We start from the raw sequence: 15628 nt of genomic DNA, 5'->3' as shown, positions 1-15628 counted from the left end.
TTGGTGCAAAAACTGCAAATCAATCCCAGAACAACAGCAAAGGTCCTTGTGAAGATGCTGGAGGAAACAGGTACAAAAGTATCTATATCTACAGTAAAACGAGTCCTATATCGACATAACCTGAAAGGCCGCTCAGCAAGGAAGAAGCCACTGCTCCAAAACCGCCATAAAAAAGCCAGACTACAGTTTGCAACTGCACATGGGGACAAAGATCGTACTTTTTGGAGAAATGGTCTGATGGTCTGATGAAACAAAAATAGAACTGTTTGGCCATAATGACCATCGTTATGTTTGGAGGAAAAAGGGGGGGTTTGCAAGTCGAAGAACACCATCCCAACCGTGAAGCACAGGGGTGGCAGCATCATGCTGTGGGGGTGATTTGCTGCAGGAGGGACTGGTGCACTTCACAAAATAGATGGCATCATGAGGAAGGAGAATTATGTGGAAATGTTGAAGCAACATCTCAAGACATCAGTCAGGAAGTTAAAGCTTGGTCGCAAATGGGTCTTCCAAATGGACAATGACCCCAGGCATACTTCCAAAGTTGTGGCAAAATGGCTTAAGGACAACAAAGTCAAGGTATTGGAGTGGCCATCACAAAGCCCTGACCTCAATCCTATAGAACATTTGTGGGCAGAACTGAAAAAAGCGTGTGCGAGCATGAGGCCTACAAACCTGACTCAGTTACACCAGCTCTGTCAGGAGGAATGGGCCAAAATTCACCCAACTTATTGTGGGAAGCTTGTGGAAGGCTACCTGAAACGTTTGACCCAAGTTAAACTATTTAAAGGCAATGCTACCAAATACTAATTGAGTGTATGTAAACTTCTGACCCACTGGGAATGTGATGAAATAAATAAAATCTGAAATAAATCATTCTCTCTACAATTATTCTGACATTTCACATTCTTAAATAAAGTGGTGATCCTAACTGACCTTAGATAGGGTATTTTTACTAGGATTAAATGTCGGGAATTGTGAAAAACTGAGTTGAAATGTATTTGGCTAAGGTGTATGTAAACTTCGACTTCAACTGTAGGTCTAATGCTTTCATATTTAATCATTTCTGTCCTCCGAATTCATATGTTGTGAATATCTTAGTTTGTTCTTGTTTCGCACTGTAGACATTGTTTTGTTGAATAGCTACATGAATCCAAACCTACTAGCAGTAAAAGCAGTAACAGGACGACATAAAGACAGACAAAAGTTTTATTACCTAATTATTAGTATATTTTTAGTTACATCCCTCTATTTACAGTGCTTGGCTTGGGCAGGGAGCTCACTCATTTCTCAACACCTCTCATTCCTCAATCACTGTTTTGATTATTCATGCTTTCAAGCCTTAAACTCCCTCTGCCCTATTTGTGTGTGAGTGTGTGTGTAAATGTGTGATTTTATACATCTTGTTCTTTGAAATGATTGTAACTGTGCCACTTTTCGATACTTCTCTATCTGGAGTCCACATGATGAAAAGTGGGACTTCCATAGTGGCTCCATTTAAATGCCAGAATCTCAGGAAACTTAGAGAATGTCATCTGAACTATATAAACTACACTGTTGTTCAATGCTGCAGCATGTTTACAGCAAAAAAAATGCCTTGGGATGTTGTTGACTTTGCTTTTTTAGGGGGATTTAGACATCTGCATGGTATTTTGTAATTTCTGGACGGTGTCCAATAATTTTTGTACAACTATGAGGTACAGCGCCTGTGTTCTAATTCTGATAACAAATTGTTGAAATAAATCGATAACTAACATTACGTGACTGATTTTGAATCTCATGCAAGTCCTGAGTCTTCCTTCATCAATCATTCCACTACATCTCTTTATTGAAGTAATACATATTCCCGATGTGGTTCATTTTTCCTCTTGTCATGTCAGTCATTGCAGACCTTAGAGAGCTATTTATAACTTGTCAGAAATGTCCAGATCAGCTAGCCCATGTCAGCTAAGATTTGTTAGCTAGGTTTTTTAGCCCATAGATTTTGTTGCAATGTTTTAGTCACTCAAATATCACAAGAATACACATTAGACATTGCAAAATGTATAGAATTGCAAGAAAATTTGCTTTAAAACTGCAAAATGTTCTATGCACCCCATGACAAAATGTGTAGATTTGCAGGAAATAAGCTTAAACCTTCAACATTTTCTCTCCACACACAAGGGGTGTGAACAGTTTGTGTCATGAAAAGTGCTTGTGCACATATAAATAGACGTGGCGTGCGGGGGGTCGGGATGTTCCCCAATGCTGGAAGGGGGGCTGTGTGAAAAAGTTTGGGAACCCCTGATTTAAACCTCTAACGTCTCAGTTAGCTCAACCATAAAGAGACATAAGAATGCTTTGACCATAATGTTTCATCAAAACAATCAAGAACTATGTTGTTACTGTGTTTTCTATGTCCAAAAAGATGCCATGTTAACTTCAAGGGTGTTCTTCTGACATATTTGTAAAAAATTGGGAGGTGGCCCACTTGAAATTAGCGCTCTAACCAGTATGGTCTGGCAGAAGGCTACAATAATCCCTCAACACTCAAAAGAACAGATGATAGGTCCTATAACAATGGAGGTTGATTACTGATGATGACAAGTGTAGTAATAGTCTTATGTACCTTTACTTGCGCGACTGCAACTCTTTGACAGACGTGTTAAGTGTGGATCAATCAAGCAGAGCAAGGAGGATGTTGAGACAAAGATGACGCTCTTGACTGCATGTGTATCAATATGTTTATTAAAAAACCTATTCAGAATCACACATTAAAAGCTTTGCAAAGTTTATGTCCAATATGTATTGGTCATTTTTATATTAATTCATGTTCAAGTGGAATATTTACATTTATTTGAATTACAAAACAACATATTTTAACACCTTTTTGGACATTGTTTAGCACCTTAAAGGGGAATTTCACCCTGGCTCTACCACGTCATATAGTCATTACTATATCAATAAAATTACATTTTTGTCATAAACATCAAAATTATCCAAAACACAAGGAAGAACTAACACATTTTAATTTCACTGGTAGAATCGGGAAGTTCTGACTTCCTGTGTATTTGTTTGCTCATAGTGAACCACAAAGTCTGGCATTCAAAGCGACTGCAGATACGGCCCACTAAAATAGATAGGGTGTGCCCACGAACTTTATTGATGTTGTAGTGTCGAGAACGATGCTGAGATGCTGTGATGACAAGGAATCCGCTGACACTGTCCTCGATTATAATAGTTTATTACATTGAAGATTTCAGTGCCAATTTACAGACTTCTGCAGACATCTGGAGAACAACTGGCCCAATCTCTAATATGTTGTTACTCTCCGTCCTTTGTCCCAACCATAGTACTTATAATCTGTAACATGATATGGGTGGTTTCCCCTACAGACCAATCCCAGTCCTCCACATAACAGACTTCCTCTAACACACCATTTGCAAACATCAGCAAAGTCATAAATTGTCTAGATACTACAATGTCATTGTGTACTTTGAACGAAAACCACAAAGCAATCTCAGAACTTCTGTAGGCAGGATTTTTCTTTGACAACGTTTGTCATCATGTCTGTGTGGTGTTCTGTGCCTGGCTGTGCTAATTACAAACAAGCGTGAAAATTAGTTATCTTTCATCGTTCTACCTACCAGAGATTTACCCCGATGCTGCCAGTGGCTTGCGGCTATAAAGAATGATGCTTATGGTGTCCAAAGACTATCAGAGGGATTTTCAGGCTGAACTGATGGGGAATCCATTTTGATGACAGCTGAGAAGTGATGCGATACCATCCATCTTTTCCTTCACCAAAAAACGGAAAGATTCTTGATTAGACGTAACCTAACGTTAGCTAGCTTGCTAGTCTATCTGGACTAGCTAGGTAAGTTAGCTAGCTAGCTAACGTTAGCAAATAAGAGTAGCTCAATATGGTAACCATCTATTCCAACTTTGTCTGGAAAACACATTGTTACTAAAAATAGAATTGTTTTTTGTGTTGGTAGCAATGAGGAATGTGTATAAATCATCTATGGTTGGTTAGTTGGTTCTCAGCCAGTCTCAGCTGGCTAGCAATCTTGCTTCCAATTTAGTGACGCTAGCTAACAGCAAGCTGACAATATTGAAATGTCCATGTTAGGTGTGCTAAGCTAGAAAGTCTAATAGAGATCAATACAATTAGTGGGGTGGTTAAATTGTGTATTGTTATGCATAAACATAAATTGGGTAGTGTTTGTATGGTTTGTGTTTGTGTTATGGGGTTACAGGTGGTTAGGTAGCTTGAGGACCACAGAGTACCTTCCAGACCATGTAATCAATTTAGTCTACCCCTCTTCACTTTTTTACCTTTTTTTCTTCGTAAAAACTCAGGTTAGCTGGAGTCATTCCACAGTGCCCTGCTAAAAAATACCCCAAAGTGGTCGACATTTTTGGTACACGAGCATGAGGGAGCGGACACCTTGCGGTTATGGAGCACAACAAGATTGTGGGACAGAAACCAGCAAGGGACACTGAAAGGTATAACATCAAGACTACAACAGTAATGACACAACCACCTCATTCTTCTCTCTGCAGATTCTCAAAACACAATACAAAGACATGTATACAAAAATCCCCTGAAAAGGGCTGCTATTGATAAGAATTATCTGTCAGTGGGCTGGGGGAGTTTTACAGACAGGTCTTCGAGATGAGGAAGGGGGTTTTGGTTGTGCAGGGTTGTGCTTAGAGACAGTAAATGTATTGTTGTGTATGAAAGCGATTGAGAGGTACTATTTCTCCTCAATCATCCATACACAAGAATTCCTACTGTGTAAGTACTGCCCTCCTAAGACTTTTCACACCTTCTTTAGCCCTCCAGCACATTCACTTTGTTGACTGATCTTTCCTCTCAAAAGCGGCTCCCAGTGTCCCCTCATTGTCCCTAAACAATACGCTAGCCGGTCCCATACAGTTGACACCTTTACCAACAAAGGCGTGTTGCCCTACGTAAAATCCTAACACCACAACCATGTCTTTCCAGGAGACATGCTGTCACGGTTTACAAAGCCAGAACCCAGAAGCAGACCAGGACAAGGTGAGTTGAAACGAAGGTGAGTATTTATTTAACAGATTCAAAAAACGATGTAGAATAATCCAGGGGACAGAGCGGGCAGCGGAGATGAGTTGGTGGGAGGTCAGTGGCAGATCCAAGAATGGCTCGGGCAGCCGCCGACAACCAGGCAGGGGTTGGGTGAAGGTTCCGGGAGATTGACTGCAGATAGAAACAAAACGGAGGTAAGTACACGGCACGCCAACAAGGTGCAAAACAACAAAACTAACGCTAGAAAACTCCAAGGCTGATACACTGACAAACATACTGTTCATGGCTAACGATCCGGCAGGGAATGGATGTCAGGTCAGGGCTTAAGAAGGGTGATGATCAGGACCAGGTGTGCAGACCGCTGATGAGATGCAGGTGCGGTTAATCGGGAGATCTCCCGCCTAGCAACGTCGCCCGGCGTTCACGAACCCTCAGGAAACTGGAGATTCCGAGCAGAAAAATGGCAACACAGGCAGGAACCGACTCAGGATGCAGGGTTCATGACAGTACCCCCCCTCCGACGAACGCCACCGGGCGGACTACCCGGAGCGCCAGGATGGAGGCGGTAGAAGTCACGAAGGAGTTCAGCATCAAGGATCTGGCGCCGAGAATCCAACTCCTCTCTTCAGGACCATACCTCCCAGTCCACGAGATACTGGAAACCCCGACCCGCCGTCTGGAATCCATAATGCGGCGCACCGTGTAGGCAGGACCACCTCCGATCCTCCGAGGGGGAGGAGGAGGAGGCGGAGGGGGTAACAGAGGACTGAGGAGAACAGGCTTGAGGCAGGAGACATGAAAGGTGGGATGGACTCTGAGCGTTCTAGGTAACTTGAGTCGAACCGCAACAGGATTGATCACCTTCTCCACCACAAACGGACCAATGAACTTCGGTGACAGTTTCTTAGACTCAGTCCGCAGAGGAAGATCCCATGTGGCCAACCAGACCCTATCTCCGATGGTATAGGTGGGGGCGGGAATCCGGCGCCGATTCGCCTGGAGCTGATACCGGTCAGAAACTCTAAGGAGGGCCTTTCTGGCCCGATGCCAGGTCCGGTGGCAACGACGAATGTGGGCCTGAACAGAGGGCACTGAGAGATCCTTCTCCTGAGAAGGAAACAAGGGAGGTTGGTAGCCATACAGGCACTGGAAGGGAGACATCCCAGTGGCAGATGTAGGGAGAGTATTGTGGGCATACTCAACCCAAGGCAACTGAGAGACCCAGGAGGTGGGGTTGGAGGAGACAAGGCAGCGTAGCGTGATTCCATCTTCTGGTTGGCTCTCTCCGCCTGACCATTAGATTGGGGGTGAAAACCAGATGTGAGACTGACTGTAGCTCCAATGGCCAAACAGAAAGACTTCCAGACAGAAGAGGTAAACTGAGGGCCACGGTCAGAAACTATGTCACTGGGCAACCCGTGGACCCTGAAAACCTCCCTAACCAGGATCTCGGACGTCTCAGAGGCCGAGGGAAGCTTGGAAATGGGCACAAAGTGGGCGAACTTGCTGAATCTGTCCACGATAGTCAGAATGACCGTGTTCCCCTCAGAAGAGGGCAACCCTCTATATTATATTATATTATTATAACCCAGTGACAAAGTCCAGGGCCAGATGCGACCATGGTCGCCGGGGAATAGGGAGGGGGTGAAGCAGTCCAGAGCTGGGCCGGTTGGCACTCTTATTCTGCGCACACACTGGACAGGCAGCAACAAACCGCCGAGTATCTTCTCCCATGGCCGGCCACCAAAATCGTCTGCGAAGTAACGCCATCGTCCGAGCCACGCCAGGGTGACAAGCCATCTTGCTGGCGTGGGACCATTGGAGGACAGCAGAACGAACCGACTCCGCACAAACAAACGACCGGGTGGACCGTTACGGGACCGGGCTGCGTCCGAAGGGCCGCCATAACCTCCTCCTCAATCCTCCACAAACTGCTCCCACGACACAGTTCCGGGGAAGAATCGTCTCGGTCTTGGCCCCACTCTCCTCCGTCTTGGAGAACATCCGGGACAAGGCGTCCCGTTGCCGTTCTTAGACCCAGGTCGGAATGTCAGGGAAAAAATTAAAGCGTCCGAAAAAACAAAGCCCACCTGGCTTGACGGGAGTTGAGACGTCTAGCCGATTGCACGTAAGCAAGATTCTTGTGGTCGGTCCAGACAATAAACGGTTGCTCCGCCCCCTCCAACCAGTGGCGCCACTCCTCCAAGGCAAGCTTCACCACGAGAAGCTCCCGGTTACCCACATCGTAGTTCCTCTCCGCAGACGAAAGACGACGAGAGTAGTAGGCGCAGGGATGGAGTTTCCGTCAGTGGAGCATCGCTGGGACAGGTTGGCGCCAACCCCCACATCAGACGCATCCACTTCCACGACGAACTGACGGGCCGTGTCAGGTTGAGAGAGAATCGGTGCGTTGGTGAATCGCCTCTTCAAATCCAGGAACGCTCGGTCCGCCTCAGGATTCCAACTGAAGGTCCTGGTACTGGAAGTCAGGGCAGTTAGAGGAGCGGCCACACGGCTGTAATCCCGGATGAATCTGCGATAGAAATTTGCAAACCCCAGAAACCTCTGGAGCTGCAATCTCGTACCGGGCTGGGCCCATTCCAGAACCGCCCTAACCTTCTCCTGGTCCATCCTAATCTCTCCCCTGGAGATGATGTACCCGAGGAAGGATGTAGTGTGGGCGTGAAATTCGCACTTCTCGGCCTTCACGAACAGGCGATTCTCCAACAATCGCTGCAGAACCTGCCTGACATGCTGGATGTGCCTGGAAGGTTCCATCGAGAAGATAAGAATGTCATCCAGGTAAACAAACACAAAGAGACCGATCAAATCTCTCAGGACATCATTAACCATACTCTGGAACACTGCTGGAGCATTGGTCAGTCCAAACGGCATCACCTGATACCAAGTGACCCATCGGGTGTATTGAAACCCGCCAACCACTCGTCCCCCTCTCTGATCCGGACCAGGTGATACGCATTGCGTAGGTCTAGCTTGGTGAACACAGTAGCACCCTGTAAGGAGTCGAAGGCAGAGCTCATCAAGGGCAGGGGATACTTGTTCTTGACCGTGATATCATTCAACCCCCGATAATCAATACACGGTCGAAGAGAGCCATCCTTCTTACCCACAAAGAAGAAACCTGCCCCCAGAGGTGATGACGAGGGACGAATGAGACCAGCAGCTAGGGACTCCTTGATGTAGGTCTCCAAATCCTCACGTTCAGGTCGGGAGATGCTGTATAACCGTCCCTTGGGATAGACAGCTCCAGGGAACAGGTTTATGGCACAATCATATGGTCGGTGGGGAGGGAGTGACAGAGCCCTCTGCTTACTGAACACTTCCCACAAATCGTGATATGTCTCGGGAACCAGGGACAAATCTGGGGGTTTAGCCTCAATCACCTGACTGGGAACAGAATGGGAACAGGCAGTCTTGAGGCAGTTAGCATGACAATGAAGGCTCCAACTAGTTACCTTGCCAGTCACCCAATCGAACGTGGGATTGTGTTCTTTCAGCCAGGGGTATCCAAGGACCAGAGGAACATGGGAAGAAGGCAGAATGAAGAATGAGATCACCTCAGAATGATTCCCTGACAACAGCATCTTAACCGGTTCAGTCCTCATCGTGATACGTACCAGACTACTGCCGTTCAGAGTGGTAGCTTCAATGGCTTCCGGTAATCGCTCCTTGGAAAGCCCCAGCTGTTCCACCACTGCCGGCATCAATAAAGCTTCCATCGGCACCTGAATCGCGAAAGCGTTAATCGCTAAACTCTGATTCCTGTTCATGAGGATAGCCGGAAACGGGGTCTGACAGAGGTATTGAGAGGTTGAAACTGGCTCGCTAAAAAGTCCTCCCAACTTTAACGAGCCGAGCAGTTTGACGACCGCCGGGGACAAGTGGAGATGTAATGTCCCGAACTACCACAGTAGAGGCAGCAGTTGGTCTTACGTCTATGTTGGCGCTCCTCCTTGGTTAACCCGTGCCGCCCCACTTGCATGGGTTCAGAATCTGGAGGCAGGACCTCTCCACTAATCCTGTGTGGTGGACAATGATCGACGTATTCTGGTCCACCCCCTGACCCGACTGGGAACTGAGAAGCTGATTGATTGGACAGGCCCCATTGCTTCTCCCTCCTCTCTCGAACTCTGTTATCCACCCGAATAGACAAGGCTACCAAGCTGTCCAGGTCACTAGGCTCCGGATAGGAGATCAACTCATCCTTGAGCTGCTCCGACAGCCCCTGGTAAAAGGCCGCTTGCAGAGACTCCTCATTCCACCCACTCTCCACAGCCAAAGTCCTGAACTCGATCACGAAGTCGGCAACGCTGCGAGTTCCTTGGCGAAGCGAAAACAGGCGCCTAGCTGCGTACATACCTCGGACGGGATGGTCAAATAGCTTCCTCATCTCGGCCGTGAACTCCTGGTATGAAGCCATGCAGGTGTCCTGTCGTTCCCAAACGGCTGAAGCCCACTCCAGAGCTCGACCACGCAGCAACTCAATGACAAAGGCCATCCTAGCCTTGTCTGTGGCATAAGAGTGGGGCTGTAGATCGAACACTAAACCACACTGCATAAGGAAAGAACGGCATCTTCCCAACTCCCCCTCATATTTATCTGGCGTGGAACCTTGGGCTCACGGGAAGGGCACAGTCCCAGAAGCGGCAGGCGAGATGGGTGAAACCGGTCGTGGATTCTCCACCGGCAAACTGAGCTGAGCCTGGATCTTCGTCAGACTGGTAGAAAAGTTCAGAACGGACAATGCTATCTCCTGTAGTGCCGTGCTATGTTGTCCTAACATCTTCTCCTGATGGGTAATGGCATGGCGAACAGAGTCCAGGTCCGCTGGGTTCATTTCTGGCCGGATCGTTCTGTCACGGTTTACTAAGCCAGAACCCAGAAGCAGACCAGGACAAGGTGAGTTGAAACGAAGGTGAGTATTTATTTAACAGATTCAAAAAACGATGTAGAATAATCCAGGGGACAGAGCGGGCGGCGGAGATGAGTTGGTGGAGGTGCAGTGGCAGATCCAAGAATGGCTCGGCAGCCGCCGACAACCAGGCAGGGGTTGGGTGAAGGTTCCGGGGAGATTGACTGCAGATAGAAACAAAACGGAGGTAAGTACACGCCAAGCCAACAAGGTGCAAAACAACAAAACTAACGCTAGAAAACTCCAAGGCTGATACACTGACAAACATACTGTTCATGGCTAACGATCCGGCAGGGAATGGATGTCAGGTCAGGGCTTAAGAAGGGTGATGATCAGGACCAGGTGTGCAGACCGCTGATGAGATGCAGGTGCGGTTAATCGGGAGATCTCCCGCCTAGCAACGTCGCCCGGCAACCAGGCCGGGAGCGTTCACGAACCCTCAGGAAACTGGAGATTCCGAGCAGAAAAATGGCAACACAGGCAGGAACCGACTCAGGATGCAGGGTTCATGACACATGCAGTACCAGCAAATCTTCTGCAAGAGGACCAAACAGTTGGTGAAAGCCCTACAACACTTTTGGCAGAGTCTTATCTAGCTGGCCATTCACCGCAGACAGGACAAGACCATTGGCCATAAGCACAAAGAGTCTCAGCTTCCCCAGCCCACAATGCCGAATACCATTGCCAGTGTACCGAAGCTGGATAAAGGACTATGGACTATTACACAGGCAGCCCAATTCTGATCTTTTGACCAATCCGATCAGTTCTGCAAAAGACCTGATGTGATTAAGACCAATTAGTAGAAAAATATCAGAATTGGGCTGCCTGTGTAAACGCAGCCAGTGTGGCTCAGCATAAGACCATGTAGAACCACCATAAAATAAATACATCTTCTAAATGTGTCTGCCTTTATGGATTCACAGAATATATTTTTTGTATATAAGCTGTACAGGGCTCTCTAGCATCAAACAGATGCTAGACATTGAGATGCATCCAAATAATGTTTATTTGTCCAAATCTAAAATACAGGGGTGTGTATACTATTTAATGCTAACTCAAAAAGAGAACTGGGTATTCAACAAGAATGTTATATGGTCAAAGTAACATACAAAAAATAGCATGAACGGTGTAGTACAGTACTGGTGTCCGAGTGTGTCTCAGGTGTAGAGACACACAAGTACAAAGAACTGTAGCTACAGATTGTTACACCAGATAATGTGATTTACCCAAAGATTTTTGCAGACATCTTGTCTGTTATTAAAATAAACACTTTCTGTTGATCCATGAAGTAATCCAGGAGTTCTTTGCAGTTGAATCAGTGAAGGTAACCTGTAGTGGACTTGTTGATATTTGCTTGTGTTTCTTCTGACCAAAGGGGCGGGCGCTCCATGTCACGTTATTTGGGTCAAGATCTGTTTCTTGCTTTGCAAGGACACCATTGAAAGCAGTTATTTCTGGTGTAGCGCAAGTGTGGAGGTGGCAATTGAAGTTGAAGATTCTTAGTGTTTGTGATGCCTGCCGTTTGGTGCAACGCAGAACCTGGTGGTGAAACAGAGGAGTCACTGTCAGTCTTTTTTTATGTTTTGACGATAAAGTCATGTTAGGATATATCAGTTATCCTGTTAGAGCTTTTGTGCCGAGTCCACTCCGCTGTTTCAGGTGCAACGTTTATGGTCATGTCTCAGCAGTTTGTAGGAGCGAAGATTGCAAGATGTGGGAAGTGTGCAGGGGATTGTGTAGTTTCGGTGGATAAAGTTGTGTGTGTCAACTGTAGGGGTGCCCATGTTGCTGGGGAACGGAACGTTGCATGTGAGTAGTAGATATTTGCCAGCACAGAGGGATGGGCCAACGAGTGATATATGCTTCAGTAAGGTTGGCTTCTTAGCATTCATAGCAATGGTCATCAACTGTACCGCAGAAATGGAATGTAAATCACAGAAAATGGTGGGACACCACCACTCAACACACCCTTTAAATCTTCTAAAGTCAAATCTCGTATACACAACTATAATGGATTTATATTATAGTCCAGTTGTTGGCGGTAATGCAACACATTGGATGCCAACCGCCGTAAAACTCCAAAGAAGAACAAGGAAACTATGTATGGTGTATCATTCAGCGCGGAAGCCTGACCTGCCTTCCTCCTGGGCAATTATGTGTGAAACACATCTCACTGTCCTAGAAATGCCTCGGACGTGATGAAAACAATCCCAGATTCCCAGATTCAGGGTGAAATCCCCCTTTAAAAAGGTACTTAAAATATATGAATCCACAACAGAAACATCTGCGGATGTCAGAAAAGTGATTGATAAACCTATTTAAGAATGCAGTTCCTGTCACTAGATCTAGAATTCTATTTCTATGGCGATATTGCCTTTGTGACTTCAATATTCAAAACCTAAGTGTTCGTGTTGTGTGTTCGCATTGATGTTGTGGGTAGCCTGCTGTCCATAACGCAGACAATGTAATTTTATCGGTGTGAACTATTGAGCTATAAGAAGGTGTAAACCCATTAGGGAAATCAACTAAAATATTCCCTTATCTCCACTAGATTGAAGCAGACTGAATTCACAAGTTCCGTCTGATATCTGAATAATTACATAATTCAGCGTAAAACAAACTACAACTAAATATCTATTCTGTTTTACAGTTCAAGTGCAAACCCACACACACAAAATTGCAATGGTAGGAATTAGAATTTATTTGACTTTATTTGAATCATCATAATGTAGTCATGCATGTGAATGGTCTGTGTGTGTGTGAATGTGTGTGTGAGTGTGTGTGTGTGTGTATGTGTGCGTGTGTCTGTCTGTCTGTCTGTCTGTGTCTGTGTGTGTGACCTTACAATCCTTCCTGTGTTGGGATGTATATTATTTTGAGGTATGTACTGTATTTCATTACATTACATCTATCAACGAGATTGCATTGGAGGACACATTGTAGGCTACACCTAGCCTAGCAGGGATTGACAGTAGGGGATGCCCTACAGGCAGGTAATTTTATTTTAAACAATCAAACTGCTAAGAATTCCAGTAGCCTAAAAACTGATCTTTCTGGTTCCTTTCCATTATTTAAGTAAAAAACATTGAAGTTATGGCATTTATGGCAGTCAGGGAAATTGAGATAAAGGTGAAAGAAACGCACACCTATTTAGGCAAGGTGCTGGCTGACGGCGTAAAACGCTTCAAAAAGAAAAGGAAAGCTGCACACTCTAGGAGCTCAGATGCAATAAAACAGCTTGTCTGTCGAAACGTTGGTTATTAAGATATTAAATTGCTGCATCTGAGCTCCTAGAGTGTGCGGCTTTCCTTTCTTTGAAGTCAGGGAAATTGAGCCTGCTCTGGGATGTTTGACTGATGACACCCAAAATACAAAGAATTTCAACACGGATCTTTCTGGATCCTCTTGACATTAACCTGTTTATACACTTGTCCTTCAGACAAGGAGGTGACTGAAAATGTTGTTGTGTTGTTTGATGCAAGAAACCAATTTACAAAATAAAATGCATCATTATTCCCATACCATTATTACAGAGAAAGAGATAAATTATGCTACCCTCTGCCTATTGGCTACTTAGCTTATTCAAGTCTGTCTCAAAATACAACACTGCCCCTTTACCTGACTCGCTTTTCAAATATGTCTAGAAATGCACGTTTTGTGCTTTGGTAGGAAGCAATCACTCCCCCATTGCTGACTATACATTATCTATAACTGGACTAATAACTCACTAACTAGCAAAGGATATGAACAAATATGCACACGTCGCTACATGTAGCTCTCGCTTTGATCTCAAAACAAGCGCATCTACCCACAACCACTGATGCTGTAAAAACAGTCCAGTTCAAAGTGAATGGCACAGATCCGTATATGCAATGGTCTATTTGCATATAGGCCAATTGCAAATAGCCCTACTGCAGTGCTGATTGGTTATGGCACACCGGGCTGTGTAGAGTATGTGCCTGTTAATGCAATACCCCCGATGCATTCTGTCTACAACAAAATCTATTGTATAGTTAGTTTTGTTTCAGTATGTTGCATTGAAAGTGGCTAATATTGTGTTGATTCGATCACAATTCCCACAGTAAAGGGAAACGTTGATAGTGTTAACTAACGGGGAAAACTCTAGAAAGTTGATTGAAATTCAATCTTGTGCTTCTCTGCACGCACTTATATTTCTTCTGCTTATATTTCTTCTGCTTATATTTCTTCTGCTTATATTTCTTATGCGAGGCAGTCCCAGGGCAGCTGCGCATGCGCGCAGTTTAGAGGGAACATTGCTTCTCAGTGTAGATGTCTGGTCAAAAAGAGTATGACTTTGTTGCCGCCCGTAGCATTGAATGCAAGGGAAGCCAGCGAGCGTTATAAAATAATAGCCAATCAGCGTTAAGCTAAACTGAGAGAGCTCAGCTGTGAATGGTCCTGGAGCACCAGAAAAAGTCTCAAGGTAACCCAGTTTGGATTTGGCTTCACACCAATCACATCACATAAGAAGCCAAACGTCATCGACTTTAAATTGTTGCATCTCGTTGTGTCATTGTCCACCGTAGCTAGCTAGCTAGCAAAAATTGTCCTTTTCCTAGCTTAGCCATGGAGATAGGGATTTTAACTTATTTCTCCGTACTGGCCAATGATTATAACGGGTGATTCTGATCCAACCACAAATTCTTACATTGTGCCCCTGGCCTGAGAGGGCGGAAGTTCAACATGTAGCTAGATGTAGTATGCTAATGTTAACTAGCTGGCTGGGTATCATTGCCCATGAAATGAAGTTAGGCTAGCGAGCAAGCATTTTAGCCAGGTAGCCTAGGACAACATAGACCGTTTAGGCAACATGAAAGAGGAGGATGGCATTGGCGTTTCTCACAAGTAGAGTGAGTTAACATCATGTTTTTCTACTTTGCACGCACACACACACACACACACACACACACACAACACAGAAATCAGTACTATGGACAGCCACATCATATTTAGCTTACGTTGATTGGACTAAATCGTTTTTGGTATCTTTAGTTGTCACTGTAGTAGACTAACCATAGGTGATTAGATGATGTTGAAGTTGAAGTTGTGCTGGAATAGTGGAGGCAGCGTCTGTTTTCTTTGCGACTTAAGGTAACTCTCTGTGGTTCTAAAATCAGTGGTTGTTTAGTAGTCCAGAAATGTCGGAAACATTAACTTTAATATTAAGTTGCTTGATCATGCTGTAGGTCATGTAACTGTTTGTTACATGCAACATGTTTTGTGGACTTCACAGGACAGATGTTCCTCTCCGGTTTTGTGATGAAACAAAGGTGGTTGAATGTATTCTGCCACTGTCAAATTATTGTCTCGGCCTTAGGCCTGTATTTCACAGTGTCAAGGCATATGAACTAACAGGTTATTGTAATGAATACTCAGGGAGAAAAAGGTGTAGATTCACGCGCAGAGTGCGGCAGGTGTTTATTACGCCTGCAGAAGGCAGGAATCGTGGTCACAGGCAGGCAATGGTCATACACAGGTAGGCAAACAGGCAGGTGAAACAAAACTAGGACTGAAGGCTATAACTGGTTCTCACAAACGAGCTAGGAAAAGGCTTAGTAGAGTCAAAACGAACAATACCTCACAAGGCACAAACAGAATGAACTGAACTAAATAAGGAGCCGATG

Source organism: Coregonus clupeaformis, unplaced genomic scaffold, assembly GCF_020615455.1.
Source record: "Coregonus clupeaformis isolate EN_2021a unplaced genomic scaffold, ASM2061545v1 scaf2327, whole genome shotgun sequence".
In the NCBI taxonomy this organism is placed as follows: Eukaryota; Metazoa; Chordata; class Actinopteri; order Salmoniformes; family Salmonidae; genus Coregonus; species Coregonus clupeaformis.
The sequence above is the reverse complement of the archived record's forward strand: the minus strand, read 5'-3'. Positions refer to the sequence as shown.